The 18,648-nt window shown below is 39.6% G+C and overlaps 2 protein-coding genes and 1 long non-coding RNA gene across 15 annotated transcripts in view; 1 reads left to right on the top strand and 2 right to left on the bottom strand.

Moving 5' to 3' along the window:
- Positions 1 to 18,648, top strand: part of DCP1B (decapping mRNA 1B) — a 54,428-nt gene that overhangs the window by 14,340 nt on the left and 21,440 nt on the right. The window lies entirely within an intron of this gene.
- CACNA1C (calcium voltage-gated channel subunit alpha1 C) overlaps positions 1 to 18,648 on the bottom strand; it is a 559,192-nt gene that overhangs the window by 534,005 nt on the left and 6,539 nt on the right. The gene's annotated exons all lie outside the window — the stretch shown is intronic.
- On the bottom strand, positions 3,716 to 17,660 carry LOC309641751. The gene is made up of 3 exons (XR_014252753.1): positions 10,719 to 17,660; positions 9,636 to 10,385; positions 3,716 to 9,591 (listed from the first exon to the last, which is right to left on the bottom strand). It is a non-coding gene; the product is annotated as an uncharacterized lncRNA (long non-coding RNA).

Genomic DNA, 18,648 nt, shown 5'->3' with positions numbered 1-18,648 from the left:
CCATTTCAGAACTAAATAAGATTTTGGTATAGGGAGATACAGTTTAGAACTGTATTTTCCCGAGTAGATCATAATATTTAAGATAAGTTACAGACAGCAGTGACAGGTAGATTTCAGAGCTAGGCCAACATGTTGAATATATTATTGTCTGTGATTACAGAATTAGAATGAAATTCTTTTGGGCTGCTTGATTTCATTGCAGACATAAGCTTTGAGCTTAGCACTAATCAGAAAAGGCAAAAATCAAGATACCTAGATCAAAGCTGTTTTAGAAAACTCCTCAGTATTAAAGTGAATTTACCATATTGGGTGGTAGTTTTGTATTCATAAAGAAATACAATTTAAATTCTTTATTGACATTTGTAGGATCTGAGAAAAACTGCTCTAAATAATGAAAAATGGTACACCTAATGAAAATTATAATTACAGACAGTCCTCATCTTTCAAATAGACCATGACCTAGAAGTTCCCTTTTAAAGTGATTGGTTGGCAGACTTTTGGCTCAACATGGCAGATCGAACACACTCCTGAAACTGTTGAAATGACAGTAACAGAGTAAAAAAAGATATAAACCCACAAGGGTGGAGGGTGGATTTCATGAAAAAAATGGCATAAACGAGAAAGAGGAAGACATGCCATGACAGCTTCGTCGTTCACAATTGTTAACCTTGCTGACCTGTTGATGTCGGACTTGACAGTGCGATTTGGTTCTTCCCCCACTGACCCTTCCGGGAGGATATTGTGTAGTTGCCCTTTGGACTCAGGTATGGTTGTGTGGATTGACCTGGCCAGTGAGATGTGGGTAGAAGTGGTACGTGCGACTTCTGAGCAGATAACGTGTTCGACCACGTCTCTTTCCCTTCTGCCGTGATGACTCGCGGTGTTCAGGCAGAGGCTGCTCTGTCAGCCTGGTCCTGGAATGAAGGCACAGAGGTGACCCATGATGGACTTGTAATGTGTATGAGAAGTAAACCTTTGTCATTGTAAGCCATTGAGATCTGGGGGTCATTTGTTACTCCAGCATAACTTGGGCTGTTACGACAGATACACAAGCCATCCAGGAAAAGGGCGATCCAAGCACAAGTTGGAGGTAAAGGGGTTCTGAGAAGAGTGGTAAAGAGGAGTCCCATCATGACCACTGTGCGACTGAACTAAAGATGAGTCAGTCTGAAAGTAGGGAGGTGGAAGGCTTCAGGGAGCATGTCCAAGACGAAATTTACACCTGAGAGTTTGAGTCTCTTGGGACATTTACAGTTCCGTTTGCAGTGATTTTGGTAATGACATAAGAACATGACAAACTGAGAGGGGAAAAAAAACAAAAAAACAAAAGGAGGCAATTCTTAATTCCTGGGAAAGCAAAATACTGTACAAGAAAGGAAATATAATCATAGTACACTATTTGGCTCTGCTGATCATAAATGATAACACTAAATGTGAAATGGTGTTATACTTACATTGGAAGGAAGGGGGAAAGTGTGTGTGTGTGTGTTTGTGTGTGAGAGTGTGTGTGTATTGTCAGAGAACTAAATCTTCAGTGGATTTTTCTTAAGAATCAAGAGGTAGTGTATACATGACATATAGGAAAAGAGGTTTACATACTAGAAAAAAAATTGGATGAGAAATAAATGGAGAGCAGAAATAACTGTCACAGAAAAGGTTGCTTTTAGGGAGTGGTAATCAGGATTATAATGGCTAGAGAATTGATCTGCTATTTGTTATAAAACCTTACAGTATTTGATATTTAAAATTATAGATGTGTTTTGTTTTGATAAAAATATAATTGGATATCAGAATACATTCATAAAAACAATATTTTAGTTGGTGGTTAAGTTTCTAAGTCAACTGATAATAGCACACTAACATTATAATGATGTGCGTATGAAATACAGCACCAGTTTGGATAGCATTATTTCTGTAGGAAAATCAATTCAAGAGTAAAACTTGTGTAGACCCCAAGAGTAAAACCTCCTTAGCAGTGAGGCAGAGGACTTCTAGTGCCCATGTATATTCACAGATCGTTTGTAATGCTAGGTCTTCCTGGGACTTCCCTGGCGGTCCAGTGGTTAAGACTCCGTGCTTCCACTGCAGGGGGCACAGGTTCCATCCCTGTTTGGGGAACTAAGATCTCACACGCCGGGTGGCACAGCCAAAAAAAATAATAATAAAGGCGTTATTATTAAAAAGAAAAAATGCTAGGTCTTGTATGAAATGCATTTTAGCATGTGGTAACGGTAAAGTGAAGCTTGAGACCTTCCCAGCCCGTTGCCAGGTCTCAGCTCCGTACTGTTTGCACAGCCCTTTTCTCCATCTAGTCCCACATCCGTTCCAGCCCAGGCTTCCATTACCTGTTACCTGGGCTGGCTCATAGCTCCTGAGAACGAGAGCATAAGCTTCCGGCACCAGCCAAAGTAGCGTAAGTTCACAACGACATACCTCTCCCACTGGTTACAACGAAAAGTTCTGGACAGAATACAAAACAAAAAACCAAAAAGCCTGAGGATTCTCAAAGTAAACAATAACAGGCATATTGGTGAGGGAAGTCAGAGCTTGAAGAATAACCAGAATGGTGGCTAGTCTCCTGACCTATTCTTCCCTTCTTTGCCTCCTGACTTTGACTCGAGAGTGAGCCACGTCACAGAACTATGGACAGAAACGACAAAAACCACGAGCAACATCTCTGTGGACTGAGGACTGGAGAAATGGCCTCCCTCTTTCCCTCGCAGCCCTACTTGAAGCCAGCTGCGACACTAACCCGAGCTGCCACTGCGGCAGGGACGGGCCCGTGAGGATTCCAAGAAAAGCCTGTGTCTGCCAGAGGAACTGCAAACAAGGGCTCCTGTGGTCTCAAGAGTGCAGTTGATATTTCTTTGCCTCACCCAGTGAGTAGCCCAAGCTACGCAGACCGTCTGACAGTGTGAGAAGCTAAACTCTGAGAGAAACCCTGACTTTGTGGCCTGAAGACTGGGGAGAAGGGCCCCCGTGAGCTGGAGAGAGAGCTGGATGAGGAGATCCCCTGATTCTGTATGGGAACTGACATGGGTGCTGGTCTCACCCGTGAGTATCACATACATGTAACAGAGCCAAAGAAGCATAGCCGAGGCTTTGAGAACTAACCCACAGTGTAGACAACCACCCAGCTCCAGACCAACACCTGAGAGGTGTATGCACGGGGCAGACACAGCTCTGAAAATGGAGCTGACATGGGAACCGTTGCCCACAAAAGGCAGGATGGAGCGTCCTGTCTAAATCTGAACAAATTGATCGCCTTCTAAACAAAATCAACACTCTTCGGTGGGTTTTCAGAAGACTCAGAGTCTCACAACATCATCAAGATGTCCAAGATATAACACAGAATTACTACTCATACAAAGAACTGGGAAAATCTGACAACTCTCACTGGGAAAGTCAGTCAGCAGATGGCCACCCAGAGATGACCCACATGCTGGAGTTACAGGACAGTGGCTTTAAGGCTGTTACTATTACTGTGCCCTGTGAGATAGAATGGAGTCCTCAGAAATGAATGGAAAGATGGAAATTCTCAGCAGAGAAATAGTGTAAAAAAACCAAAGGGAACATTCGGAACTGAATAATAGAGTACCCAGTGAGTGGCTTTGATAGCAGAATAGAGATGGCAGGGGAAAGAAGAGTCAGTGAACTTGAAGACCCATCAATAGATATTATCCAACCTGAAGAGTGTACAGGAAAAAGATTAAAAAAAAAAGCCTCACAGACCTGTGGGGCTGTAACAAAAGGTCTGAATTTGTGTCACTGGAGTCCCATAAAAGGAGAAAAAGACCGGTGTAAAAAAAGTATTTGAAGAAATAATAGCTGAAAACTTTCCAAATTTGGTGAGACACAAATGTATGGATTCAAGAAACTCAGTAAACCCCAAACAGGATAAACCCAAAGAAAACCATGCCCATAAATATCATAATCAAACTGCTGAAAAACAGACTTTAAAAAACAAACAAAAAACCTTGAAAGCAACCAGAAATGATACATACAGGAGAACAATGCCTTGAATGACTACAGATTTCTCTTGGAGTCTGGAAGACAGTGCCGAATCAACCTAGAATTCTGTCTCCAGTGAAAATGTTCCTTAGGAAGGGAGGTAAAATAAAGGTACTCTCAGATAAAGGAAAATCTACAGTCCTTTTTTGTCAGCAGACCTGCTCTAAAGCAAATGCTAAAAGAAGTTCTTCAGACTGAAGGGAAGTGATACCAAAGGGAGGTTGGGGCCTCGGGATGAAGGAGGAGCAACAGAAGTAGTAGAAACATGGGTCAGGAGAGTAGATTTATTTTTTCTACCCTCAGATTCTTTAAAACGCAAGTGACGATCGAAGGCAAAAGTTATAGGAGGGGTTCATTGTAGATAGATGGGACATGTGACAACTGAAAGGTTAAGGGGAAGAGGACAGGGACCTGTATAGTTGTAAAGCCTTTTGTAAGGCTCTGAAAAGTTAGATATGTATAGTGTGATTCCTAGAGCAGCCACTAAAAAAAAGAAAACAGAGAGAGAACCAATAGATAAAATTGAATACTAAAAAAATTTTACATAATCCAAAAGAAAGCAAGGAAGGAGGTACCAACAGCAAAAAACAGGGGAGACAAACCATGGAAATGCTAATTAAAAGAAAGCCATTTGGGAGTAACATACACACACTACTATATATAAAATACATAAGCAACAAGGACCTGCTGTATATAGCACTGGGAACTATACTCAATATTCTGTAATAACCTATAATGGAAAAGAATCTGAAAAAGAATATACATATGTGTGTGTGTGCGTGTGTCTATTCCACTTTCTATAATTGATAGAATAAACAAAACAGCAAGGCTGTGGAAGACTTGAACAACACTGTCAACTCACTTGGTGTAATTGACATTTATCGAACATTCCACCCAGCCACAGCAGAATACAGCCTCTTTGTAAGTGCTCATGGGACAGTACCCAAGGTCAACTTTATCATGGGTCATTAAAAAAACCTTAAAATTTTTAAAGAAATGGAAATCAAACAAAGTATGCTCTCTGACCACAAAGGAATTGAACTAGAAATCAGTAACAGGAAGATATCTGGAACATCCCCAAATATTTTGAAATTAAACAACACACTTCTAAAATAACCCATGTGTCAAAGAGGGAGGAAAATTAGAAAATGAGCTGAATAAAGGTGAAAATACATGTCAGATGCAACTGAAGTTGGGCTTAGGGGGAAATTTATAGCGTCAAATACTTAGGAAAGGGGAAAGGTCTCAAACGAGTAATTCAGGTTCCACCTTAAGAAACTAGAAAGAGAAGAGCAAAGTAAACCCAAAGCAAGCAGAAGGAAGGAAATCAAAAATAAGAGCAGAGGGCTTCCCTGGTGGCGCAGTGGTTGAGAATCTGCCTGCCAATGCAGGGGACACGGGTTCGAGCCCTGGTCTGGGAAGATCCCACATGCCGCGGAGCAACTGGGCCCGTGAGCCACAACTACTGAGCCTGCGTGTCTGGAGCCTGTGCTCCGCAACAAGAGAGGCCACGATAGTGAGAGGCCCGCGCACAGCAATGAAGAGTGGCCCCCACTCGCTGCAACTAGAGAAAGCCCTCGCACAGAAACAAAGACCCAACACAGCTAAAAATAAATAAATAAATTTATAAAAATAAATAAATAAATAAGAGCAGAAATCAGTGAAATAAAAGAGAGAGTAGAGAAAATCGGTGAAACCCAAAGCTGGTTCTTTGGAAAGAGTAAAACTGATAAACCTAAACGCCTGGCCAGACTGATCAAGGGAAAAAAAGAGAGAGAGAGGGGATGCAAATGAGCGGTGTCAGGAATGAGAGCGGGGTCTCCATGGACACTGAAAGGACGAGGGAAATACTGTGAACCACCCCATGCCCATAAGTTTGACAACTTAGATGAAATGGACTAATTCCTTGAAAAACAGAAATCACCAAATCGTACTCAGGAATAAATAACCTGAATAGTCCCATATCTATCAAAGAAATCAAATTTGTAGTTAAAAGCTTTCTAACAAAGAGAACTCCAGGCCCAGACAATTTCACTGGTGAATTCTACCAGACATTCAAGGAAGAAATAATACCAATTCTGCAGTCTCTTCCAGAAAATAGGAGCGGGAAGAACCCAAGTCATTTTATGAGAGCAACATTATCCTGAGACCAAAACAAGGCAAAGACATTACAAGAAAATTAAAGACCAGTATCCCTGGTGAATATAAATATAAAAAATCCTCAACAAAATACTAGCAAAATAATGTTCATAGCAGCATTATTCACAAGAGCCAAAAGGTGGAAACAACTGAAATTCATTGATAGATGATTGGATGAACAGAATATGGTATATACATACATTGGAGTATTATTCAACCTTAAGAAAGAAGGGAATTCTGATACATGCTACAGCATAGATGAACCTTTAAGGTATTATGCTAAGTGAAATAAGCCAGTCACAAAAGGACAAGTATTGTATGGTTCACTTACATGAGGTACCTAGAATAGTCAAATTCATAAAGACAGAATGTAGAATAGTGATTACCAGGGACTGGGGGAGGGGAGAATGGGGAGTTCTTGTTTAATGGGTACAGAGTTTTAAGTCTGGGGTGATGGAAAAAGTTCTGGAGTCGGTGGTGATGGTTGTGCAACATTGTGAATGTACTTAAAGCCACAGAACTGTACACTTAGAAATAGTTAAAATAGTAAATTTCATGCTATTTAAAATTTTACCACAATAAAAGAAATATTAACAAATTGAACCACTTGCCATATAATTTGCATCTGGCTTATCCCTTCCGTACAAACCCGCTGCTAGATTTATCTTCCTAAAGCACAAGTCTGATTGTCATTTTTCTGCTCAGAATCTTAAATGCCCACCAGGTAGACTTTCTCACCTGACAGTTAAGCTTGCTGTAGTCGGGTCCCAGTTTACCTGTCTGGACAGGTCGATGTGACTGCTGTATACTTAACCTCTGTTCTAACCAAACACAAATATGTGCTTTCCTAGAATACTTTTAAATTTTTTAATCTCTGTGCTTTTAAACATGGTCCTTTTTTTCCCTTGAATTCTTTTCCTCACCCTAACCAATCTCTACCAGATACATTCTACTCATATTTCAAAAGCAACCGAAACTTGACATCTCCCTGGTGTTGTCATCCTCTGTCTCTAGTTCTGACTTCTCACTGCAGCATATACCTCTCCCATTTTGACTTTCCTAGTGTTTATTGACTGCTTGCCTATTGATACTGATTCTGTGCTGGGTTGGAGGAGTTCAGTAATGAATAAAACGCATCCCTTCCCTCTGATAGTTTGCTATCCTAGCACAAAAGACAGATTTACAAATATATATGTTCACACTAATATGCTAAATGCTGAGCTAGAACAACAGGCACTTCATAGTACTTACGTTTTACCGTATATATAATATTTGTCCTAGTTTCTCTATCAGAGCACAAGCCCCTTCAAGGCAAGGTATCTCTCTACTTCCCTTCAGCACTTAAATCCTTGCATTAAGTGTGTACAGTTAAATATTTGCAATGAGTTGTTTTTTATTAGGTTTCTTTAATCAAGGCAACCAATAAAGCTTAACCAAAATTTTCACTACTGTATCTTCAATCTTTTTTCTTTGGGGGCATAAGCCAACCAACAATAAGCAAAACCTTAAACGCCGTGTGGTTCCTGGGTAGAAAATACTAAATAATTTTAGCAGCCTACAGAGGAATTACTCTGCTCCTCAAGGCTGATTTTATACAGATATTAGTTGCATTTACCTAAAAGTTCCTAGAAATATAATAATTGCAAGTTGTGAGAATACCATATATCCTCATCCTGAGAAATTTAATAGTTCTAGGAAAGGATATATAATGTGGGAAAACATCAGTTTCATCTCTGTGAAAACTTTATAAAACTAAGTTCTACAAAACATTTTATAGAATATTTCTTTCAAATTGATTTACTTTTATGGAGCTATTCTGATTTGATATTTAAGAAGTTTGTTTACTACTACCAAGTTGGTATTTTAATTATGTTACAGGAACAGAGATCATGTCCCTGTTTTGCAGTGGCCCTGCTAAACCATGGCCGTGTGGTTTAAACAGTAAGGCTTATGCTATAGTTATTTTATCTGAGAATTAAATAATAAATCCTTTTTTTCCATTTTTTGTAGAAGCAACTAAAATGTAACTCCTTATTGAAAATGTTTAAAAACAGGTAGTATCACCAAACACTAGATTTGAATAGAATCTTATGAACATTTACCATAAAAGAAAAAAAAATGATAAATTGTACCTCATCAAAAGTAAACTTCCGGACTTCCCTGGTGGCTCAGTGGTTAAGAATTCACCTGCCATGCCATGGAGCAACTAAGCCTGTGCGCCACAACTACTGAGCCTGCTAGAGCCTGCAAGCCACAGCTACTGAGCCTGCACGCCCCAACTACTGAAGCCCGAGTGCCTAGAGCCCGTGCTCTGCAACAAGAGAAGCCACCGCAATGAGAAGCCCATGCACCACAACAAAGAGTAGCCCCCACTCACCGCAACTAGAGAAAGCCGTGAGCAGCAGCAAAGACCCAACACAGCCAAAATAAATAAATAAATTTATTAAAAAAATAAAAGTAAACTTCCATCAAATTAAAAACGTCTGTTCTATACCTAAAGGTGTATTACCTTTAGGAAAATGAAAATGCAAGCCACAGACTGGGAAAAAACATTCACTGTACACACACATGCGCGCGCACACACACATCTGACATAGTACTTATATCCAGAATATATAAATAACTCTTAGAACTCAGGAAGATAAACAATCCAGTTTAAAAATTGGCAAAATATGTAACAGATGCTTTACAAAAGAAGATACACAGATAGCCAATAAAGAGATGTTCAATGTACTCATCAGGGACTTCCACGTCGTTGTGTCCAGCAGAAGTTATCCATGTGTATTGTGCAGTACACCATAGGATCAGCACATTGCAGTCTACTAATCCATTCTCCATTGATGGTATCTGAGTTATTTCTGGTCTTGAACTATCGTGAGTAAAGTTGCCATGAACATTCTGGCTCATGTGTTTTGGTGGATATATGCACTTATTTGTTTGGGGTTTATACAAACACCTCATGTACAGTGTAGGGGTTTGTATAGCTCTGTGGATACTGCTGGACAGTTTTCTAAAGTTGCGCCCATTTATACTCCCTGCAGTGATGTATGAAAATCCATTGTTCCATATCCTTGTCAACACTGGATATTGTTACTCCTTTTAATTTGAGCTGTTCTGGGAGTTCTGAAGTGATATCTCACTGTGGTTTTAATTTGCATTTTGCCATAATTGTGTTGAGCACTTTCTCATATGCTTATTGGACATTGGAGGGATATGTAAATTAAAACAAGCATAAGAACACCACATAATTTACTAGAATGGTTAAATTTAAAAGACTGACATTACTGGGGACTTCCCTGGTAGTGCAGTGGTTGGGACTCGCGCTCCCAATGCAGGGGGCCCGGGTTCGATCCCTGGCTGGGGAACTGGATCCCACATGCATGCCGCAACTGAGAGTTCGCATGCCGCCACTAAGGAGCCCATGAGCTGCAACTAAGGAGCCTGCCTGCCCCAACTAAGGAGCCCGCCTGCCACAACTAAGGAACCAGCAAGCCTCAACTAAGGAGCTCGTGAGCCACAACTAAAGGAGCCTACCTGCTGCAACTAAGATCTGGTGCAACCAAATAAATAAATAAATAAAAGACTGGCATTACCAAGTTTTAATGAGGATGTGGAGCATCTGAAGCTCTCATACATTGCTGGTAGGAGGAAAACATGGTGCAGCCCCTTTGGAGAATTGTTTGGCAATTTCTTATATACTTAAACATAATTATCATATGACCCAGCAAGTTCCACTTACAGGTATTTACTTAAGAGAAGTGAAAACATATGTTCACACAAATACTTTTACACAAATTCTCATTGTAATTTTATTCATTATAGGATAATAGCAGTGAGAAAATCAAATTTGCAAATAAAGATAGGTCATAATTTGGAAGCAACATTGCTCACTAAGAATGCATTTTGTGAAACGTTTGCTCTTGCATTATACTACCATTAATGAGTTGGTTATTGATTACCTAGACTATGAAGAAAGCAGTGGCATGAGTAATAGATTACAGGCCCCTTGTGGGCAGAGACCACATATTATATTTTATTTGTATTCTGTGGTACCAAATAAACACAGAAAATGAACAGATCTGCATAAGAAATAGAGAGGTACAATGTACTTAAAGTAAATCCCCAATTCTTCAATTTGTTAATGAGGTGTATCACATTGATTTGACTTGTAGAAATTGAAGAATAAAAACATTATGGTCGGGACTTCCCTGGTGGCACAGCAGTTAAGAATCCACCTGCCGGGGCTTCCCTGGTGGCGCAGTGGTTGAGAATCTGCCTGGCAATGCAGGGGACACGGGTTCGAGCCCTGGTCTGGGAAGATCCCACATGCCGTGGAGCAACTAGGCCCGTGAGCCACAGCTGCTGAGCCTGCGCGTCTGGAGCCCGTGCTCCGCAACAAGAGAGGCCGCGATAGTGAGAGGCCCGCGCACCGCGATGAGGAGTGGCCCCCGCTTGCCGCAACTAGAGAAAGCCCTCGCACAGAAACGAAGACCCAACACAGCCATAAATAAATAAATAAATAAATAAATAAATTAATTAATTAATTAATTAAAAAAAAAAGAATCCACCTGCCAATGCAGGGGACACGGGTTCAATCCCTGGTTTGGGAAGATCCCACATGCCACAGAGCAACTAAGCCCATGAGCCACAACTACTGAGCCCGTGTGCCACAACTACGGAAGCCCTCAAGCCTAGAGCCCATGCTCCGCAACAAGAGAAGCCACCGCAATGAGAAGCCTGCACACCGCAACGAAGAGTAGCCCCTGCTCACCACAACTAGAGAAAGCCCACATGCAGCAACAGACCCAACACAGCCAAAAATAAATAAATAAATTTATTTTTAGAAAAAAACATTACAGTCATCTCAATAGATGCAGAAAAGGCTTTTGACAAAATTCAACATCCATTTATGATAAAGACTTTCCAGAAAGTTGGTATAGAGAGAACTGAACAGAATAAAGGCCATATATGATAAGCCCACAGCCAACGTCATACTCAGCAGTGAAAAGCTGAAAGCATTTCCTCTAAGATCAGGAACACAACAAGGATGCCCACTCTCACCACTTTTATTCAACACAGTATCGGAAGTCCTAGCCATAGCAATCAGACAAGAAAAAGAAATAAAGGGAATCCAAACTGGAAAGGAATAAGTAAAACTGTCACTGCAGATGACGTGATACTATACAAAGAAAATCCTAAAGACACCACCAAAAAAAAAACTACTAGAGTCCATCAGTGAATTCAGTAAAGTTGCAGAATAAGATACAAAATTAATATACAGAAATCTGTTGCACTATACACTAACAACAAGCTGTCAGAAAGAGAAATTAAGGAAACAATCACATCAAAAAGAATAAAATACCTAGGAATAAACCTCCTAAGGAGGTAAAAGAACTGTACTTGGAAAACTGTAAGACACTGATGAAAGAAATTGAAAACAACAGAAACAGATGGCAAGATACACTGTGTTCGTGGATTGGAAAAAATAATATTGTTAAAATGACCATACTACCCAAGGCAGTCTACAGATTCAATGCAATCCCTATCAAAATACCAATGGCATTTTTACAGAACTAGAAGAAATAATTTTTAAATTTGTATGGGAATACAAAAGACCCCAAATAGCCAAAACAATCTTGAGAAAGAAGAACAGAGCTGGAGGAATCATGCTCCCTGGCTTCAGACTTTACTACAGAGCTACAGTAATCAAAACATTATGGTGCTGGCACAAAGACAGACACATAGATCAATGGAACAGGATAGAAATCTCAGAAATAAACCCAAGCACTTATGGTCAATTAATCTATGACAAAGGAGGTGAGAATATACAATGGAGAAAAGACAGTCTCTTTAATAAGTGGTCCTGGGAAAACTGGACAGCTACATGTAAAAGTATGAAATTAGAACATTCTCTAACATCATATACAAAAATAAACTCAAAATGGATTAAAGACCTAAATGTAAGACTAGAAACCTTAAAAATCCTAGAGAAAAATAATGGGCAGAACACTCTTTGACATAAATCATAGCAACATTTTTTTGGATCTGTTTCCTAAGGCAAAGGAAACAAAAGCAAAAATAAACAAATGGAACCTAATTCAACTGAAAAGCTTTTGCACAGGAAAAGAAACCATCAACAAAACAAAAAGGCAGACTACTGAATGGGAGAAAATATTCGCAAATGGTATGGCTAATAAGGGGTTAATATCTAAAATATATAAACAGCTCATACAACTTTTCTTGATAGAAAACCAACAACTTGATTAAAAATGGGCAGAAGACCTGAATAGACATTTTTCCAAAGAAGACATACAGATGGCCAAGATGTACATGAAAAGATGCTCAACATTGTTACTCGTCAGAGAAATGCAAATCAAAACCATGGTGAGATATCACCTCACACCTGTCTGAATGGCGATTATCAAAAAGACAAGAGATAAGTGTTGGTGAGGATGTGGAGAAAAGGGAACCCTTTGTGCACTATTGGTGGGAATGTAAATTGGTGCAGCCAATGTGGAAAATATTATAGAGGTTTCTCAAAAAACTAAAAAATAAACTATGGTATGACCCAGCAGTTCCACCTCTGGGTATATATCTAAAGGAAACAAAAACACTAATTTGAAACGATACACAACCCCCCAATGTTCATGGCAGCATTACTTACAGTAGCCAAGATACGGAGGCAACCCAAGTGTTCATCAGCAGATTACTGGATAAAGAAGATGTGGTGTTTTATATATGTGTATACATATAAATATATATACACACACACACACACACACACAATGCAATATTACTCAGCCTTAAAAAAGAATGAAATCTTGCCATTTGCAGCAACATGGATGGATTTAGAGGGCATTTTGCTAAGTGAAATAAGTCAGACAGAAAAATACTGTATGATATCACTTACATTTGGAATCTACAAAATAAAACTAGTGAGTATAACAAAACAGAAACCGACTCACAGATACAGAGAACAAACTAGTGGTTACCAGTGGGGAGAGGGAAAGGGGGAGGGGCAAGATAGGAGTAGGGGATTAAGAGGTACAAACTACTATGTATAAAATAAATAAGCCATAAGGATATATTATACAGTACAGGGAATATGCCAATATTTTATAATAAGTATAAATGGAGTATAACCTTTAAAAATTGTGAATCACTATGTTGTACACCTGAAACTTATGTAATATTATAAATCAACTATACCGCAATTTTAAAAAGTGGAACCATCCTGTAAGTACTCACTTCTAAAAAAAATTTTATTGGAGTCTAGTTGATTTACAATGTTGTGTTAGTTTTAGGTGTACAGCAAAGTGAATCAGTTATACATATACATATATCCACTCCTTTAGATTCTTTTCCCATATAGGCCATTACAGAGTATTGAGTAGAGTTCCTTGTGCTAGACAGTAGGTCCTTATTATCTATTTTATATATAGTAGTGTGTATATGTCAGTCCCAGTCTCCCAATTTATCTCTCCGCCCCTTACCCTCTGGTAGCCATAAGTTTGTTTTCTACATCTGTTACTCTATTTCTGTTTTGTAGATAAGATCATTTGTACCCTTTTTTTAGATTCCACATATAAGTGATATCATATGATATTTGTCTTTCTCTGAGTTAAGTACTCACTTTTGGTCTCTCACTCAGTGTAACAACCTTGAGATTCATTCATGTTTATATATCAATAGTTCTTTCCTTTTTATTAATGAGTAATATTTCATGGTTGTTTATTCATTCACCTGTTGATGGCATTTTGGTTGTTTCCAGCTTGGGGCTATTATAAGTAGAACTGCTATGAACATTTATTTTAAAATGCGGGTAATAAAATGTAAAATAGATAGCTAGTGGGAAGAAGCCGCATAGCACAGGGAGATCAGCTCGGTGCTTTGTGACCACCTAGAGGGGTGGGATAGGGAGGGTGGGAGGGAGACGCAAGAGGGAGGGGATATGGGGATGTATGTATATGTATAGCTGATTCACTTTGTTATACTCCAGTAAAGATGTTAAAAAAAAAAAAAAAGCTGGTAATAACCCAAATGTCCATAATAAGTAAATGGATAAACAAATTTGGTAGATTCATACAGTGGAATCCTACTTAGCAATAAAAAGGAATGAGCTCCTGATATATTCAACAACATGAATCTCAAAAACATTATGCTAAGCAAAAGAAGCCATTCACCAAAAACGTATATACCGTTTGATCCCATTTCTGTGAAGTCTAAGAAAAACGCAAAACTAATCTATCCTGATAGAAGTCAGAAAATGGTTGTCTCTGCTGGAGTTGGTGGTAGAAGTGGTGCAGGTGTTGACTGAAAAAGGGTGATGAAAATATTTTATATCTTGTTTTGGGTGATTGGTTATGTGAGAGTTTATTGTCAGAGCTCATTGAACACAATGCTTTAAGTTCCGTTAAATATTACTATATTTAAATATATTATTTAAGCAATAATATATAGAGTACTTCTCAGTTTTGAAAAGTAGGCATAATTGAGCCTTATAAAAGAAGATGTTAAGGAAATCAGTATTCAAGTATAACTTGTTACTCTCTTCTTTATCCTGGTGTTTCTTATCTACTCTTTCATCTAACCCTGATCTCCTCTTCTAAGTTGATGAGATGGATGCTAACTTTTCTCACTTTTGTATCTTGCTTCCTCAAATTAAAATACAACAACCTTAATAAAACACATCTTCAGGACTTTAAACCAACATGATACCAAAGCCTATTGTGTAACTTGAATTCAGCTGAAAGTTTTAAGTAATCTGAGGTGATGGGAATGGTTTATTTTGCATTTCTAGTTTTCAGATCGTTAGAAAGACCCTGCCCCCTTTCCTCTGGCCTGGGACATCTGCTTTCTCCATGTGTTTCTGAGAGGAAAGGTTTCCTTTTGCTACAAATATGAAAACCTACACAACTTAATCTTTTCCTGAGTAGAAGGATTTAACTTTCCACTTCTTTCTTAAGAGTCAATTTTTTTTTAAAGTCAATTTTCCTTTCCTTAGTCTACAGTCCTTTCCCTAGAACAGTATGTATAGGAAACAGTAAGATTTAAAATATAACCATAGGTCTCTTCTTGACGGCTCTTACAGAACATATTAGGAGGTGTATGCTTTAATTTCTTCCAAAGCTCCAGTTGAAATGTACCTATACATACCCATAAAAAATAATAGCAGTGAGAAAGTCAAATTTGCAAACAAAGAGGTCGTAATTTGGAAGCAGCATTACTCATTAAGAATGCATTTTGTGAAACGTTTGCTCTTGCATTATGCTACCATTAATGAGTTGGTTATTGATTACCTAGACTATGCAGAAAGCGGTGGCATGAGTAATACATTACAGGCCCCTTGTGGGCAGAGACCACATCTTACATTTTATTTGTATTCTGTGGTACCAAATAAACACAGAAAATGAACAGATCTGCATAAGAAACAGATAGGTACAGTGTACTTAAAGTAATTTCCAAATCATTTATGTATTAATTCTAGAGTTGTTATTTACGTACATAGGTCTGATGTTTTTGTCCAGCTTTGAAGATGTTCTGCTTGGGGTGATCGAGAAAGAGCCACAAAGTTGCCCAGCTTTCCCAAAATTCCTCCCTCTCCCCGAGTTCATGATAGAGACTGAAACAAAAATGCCACCTCAAGCTCCTGGAGCCGTGGCCGAAGCTGAGCGCGTGGCCAAGGACGCTCAGGGTTCCCTGTGCTGTCACCCTCTCCTTGGCTTCAGGCCGCCGGGAGGAGTAAAAGCTCTTGCAGTCCAACAAATTCTAAGACCTTGAGACTTTATCCTCTGTTATCTTAACCTTGGAATCAGTTCAAGCAATTATTACAAAAGCAATTTGAAAGGTTAAAAGTGTCCCCTGTGTAAATTTATTACTAAGGAAATGAAAGCCAAGTTATCTGCCCACAGATAATTGCGAGTTTATTTTTCTATTTCGAGATATTTGCTGGTATGTTGATAGCCTCAAATAGTCGTTCTTAACCTTTTGGGGTCACAGACCCCTTTGAGAATCTGATAAGCTTCCTGCCTGCCTGCCCCCCTTCCCCACTCCCTCAAATATGTCTTGTTTTCCTGCTGTGTGCCAGGCATTGTTTTGGGGGGGCTATGCTTTGTACCGCCCCACCTCCAAAAACGTCTGTCTGCACATGTGCACACCATTTCACATACAATTTTAGGGTTTGTAGATTGAACTCCTGAAGCCCTCCTAGAGTCCAAAAATATCTTAAAAGTAATTGTATGGCTAAAAATACTTGACACTCTTGCTAGACAGAATCTTAGTATTTGCAGGAATAACAACAGAGTGTCCTTCAGTTCAGGACCTGCGCAGGGAGACAAGATCCTTAAACTCCTTCAGATCACATGGGTGTGGGGTAGGAGACGAGGAATTTCACATTTCGCTCCAATCAGAACAGGTGACCTGTGCCTGATCGGCAGGCTGGTTCCTGTGTGTGAGGGCAGCGGCTAGGGGCGGCCTTCAGGGGTGCTGTACCACCTCAGTCTGTGCTTCTTAGAAAGGAGGAATTTTAAAATTATACTGTGGTCACCGCATCTGTGTCTGTAAGCCTCCTTTGCCATTCTAACTGAAACACTGACCTATTTTCTACAAACCATTGCTCAGGAGCTGATGTGTTTTCATATGTGATAAAGGGCTGCACATCTGCGGGGACGTGCGTGGTGACACCTGTCACTCTGACCTTAAACCCAGAATTGCTTTTCTGTTCTCTCGTCAGTATTCAGCTCATGCTGAAAGGAAGAGATCTGAACTCTAAAGGAGACTGTTTATCTAAAGAACTGGCCTTCTGGCAATTCAAGAAGGCTCTGAAAAGCCTCATGGAAAGCAAACTCTCACTTTGGGTTTTTGTGTTTCTGTGTGTTGCGTTGTGATACCTGACAGCTCCTTGGAGCACACACGCTCTCCGGGTCCACAGTGCCGCCCTCGCCCGGACTGCCCGGTCCACACGGCCTTCACACCTCACCCTTTAGGGTTAGGGGACTCACTGCAGATAGGACCTTCACACGGAAAAGCTGTCATCTCGGAACTTACTTAACTTAGCGATCTGGCATGCGTAGATGAGGAGGACCATGTGACAGCGTCACATAAGGTGACGTACAGACACGATGTGAGAGTGAAATTAAGGAGAGGTCACTTTTATTTTATCCTGAACCATAGAGACTTAACGTTCTCGACTTTACCGAGGAAACATCTGCATAGTAATGCTATTTGGATTCATGCACTTCATTTGTGGTTTGGAGATGACTGTATTTTATCATTTGTTTTTGAGAGCCCAGCTTGACATGCTGGAAGTCTAAATCTTGGCAGAGAAAAACTGGATTCCAAACATTTTCTGAAATGCTTAACGAGTGAAGCGTCTTTTAGTTTGCCTAACACAGTGCCCTGCGTGTGGCTATATTGAGTGTTCGTGTCTGTTCTCTTAGAGTCTATTTTTTATGTTACTGATTTTTGTCCAGAAATCACTTAGTAGTTTCAAATAATCGATTTAAAACTATTGGGTTATTACTTCTTAACCCACAGAAGGACAAATTATAATTTTTTCATGTTCTTATGGGTTTTGGAGAAAGAAAACAATTTTAGGCAAGAACTGATGTTAGAATTATCCTCTATTCAGCCTTAGAGCTCTAATTTAATAGTAGAACCAAACCATGATTCAACTATTTATAACAGAAAGGCCTTTGGGAAAAGTGGGGTCTGCTACTTCCACAATTATAGATTAAGGTCGAAATGAAAAAAGTACAGAAACTTGGGCTTCCCTGGTGGCGCAGTGGTTGAGAGTCTGCCTGCCAATGCAGGGGACACGGGTTCGAGCCCTGGTCTGGGAAGATCCCACATGCCGCGGAGCGGCTGGGCCCGTGACCCACAATAACTGAGTCTGCGCGTCTGGAGCCTGTGCTCCGCAACAAGAGAGGCCGCGATGGTGAGAGGCCCGCGCACCGCGATGAAGAGTGGCCCCCACTTGCCACAACTAGAGAAAGCCCTCGCACAGAAACGAAGACCCAACACGGCCATAAAAATAAATTAATTAATTAATTTTAAAATAAAAAAGCAAAGTACAGAAAGTCCGACTCACTTTCTCCCAATCACGAAGTAGCATTAGGGTCCCTTTTGCTAAACCACTGCCGTGTAAAATCTTAGAAATTTTTCAGTGATCATGTATTTTTATAGTTAGTGTACTTCAGCAAAGCTATTCCTATAACTAGTAAACACTTGATTAAATAACCTGATTCAAATATGAGGAAGTCTGTTTGTCATTGGAACAAGTTTTTGACCTATAGAAATACTCTGTTTTATGTTTACCTTAAACATATATTTCTCAGAAACTACAGTTCTCTGAGACAAGACTTATTTTGCTATATTGAGATTCACTCCAGGTAACACATTTTCAGTGTGTTGCTGGAATAACTGACATTGCATATAAGTCTTATGTTTTTAAGATAATTTAGGTACTTGTATGTGTAAGCTTCAGAGTACTATCATCAG

This window comes from Balaenoptera physalus (genome assembly GCF_965194825.1).
Source record: "Balaenoptera physalus genome assembly, chromosome: 13".
Lineage (NCBI taxonomy): Eukaryota > Metazoa > Chordata > Mammalia > Artiodactyla > Balaenopteridae > Balaenoptera > Balaenoptera physalus.
The sequence above is the reverse complement of the archived record's forward strand: the minus strand, read 5'-3'. Positions and strand labels throughout refer to the sequence as shown.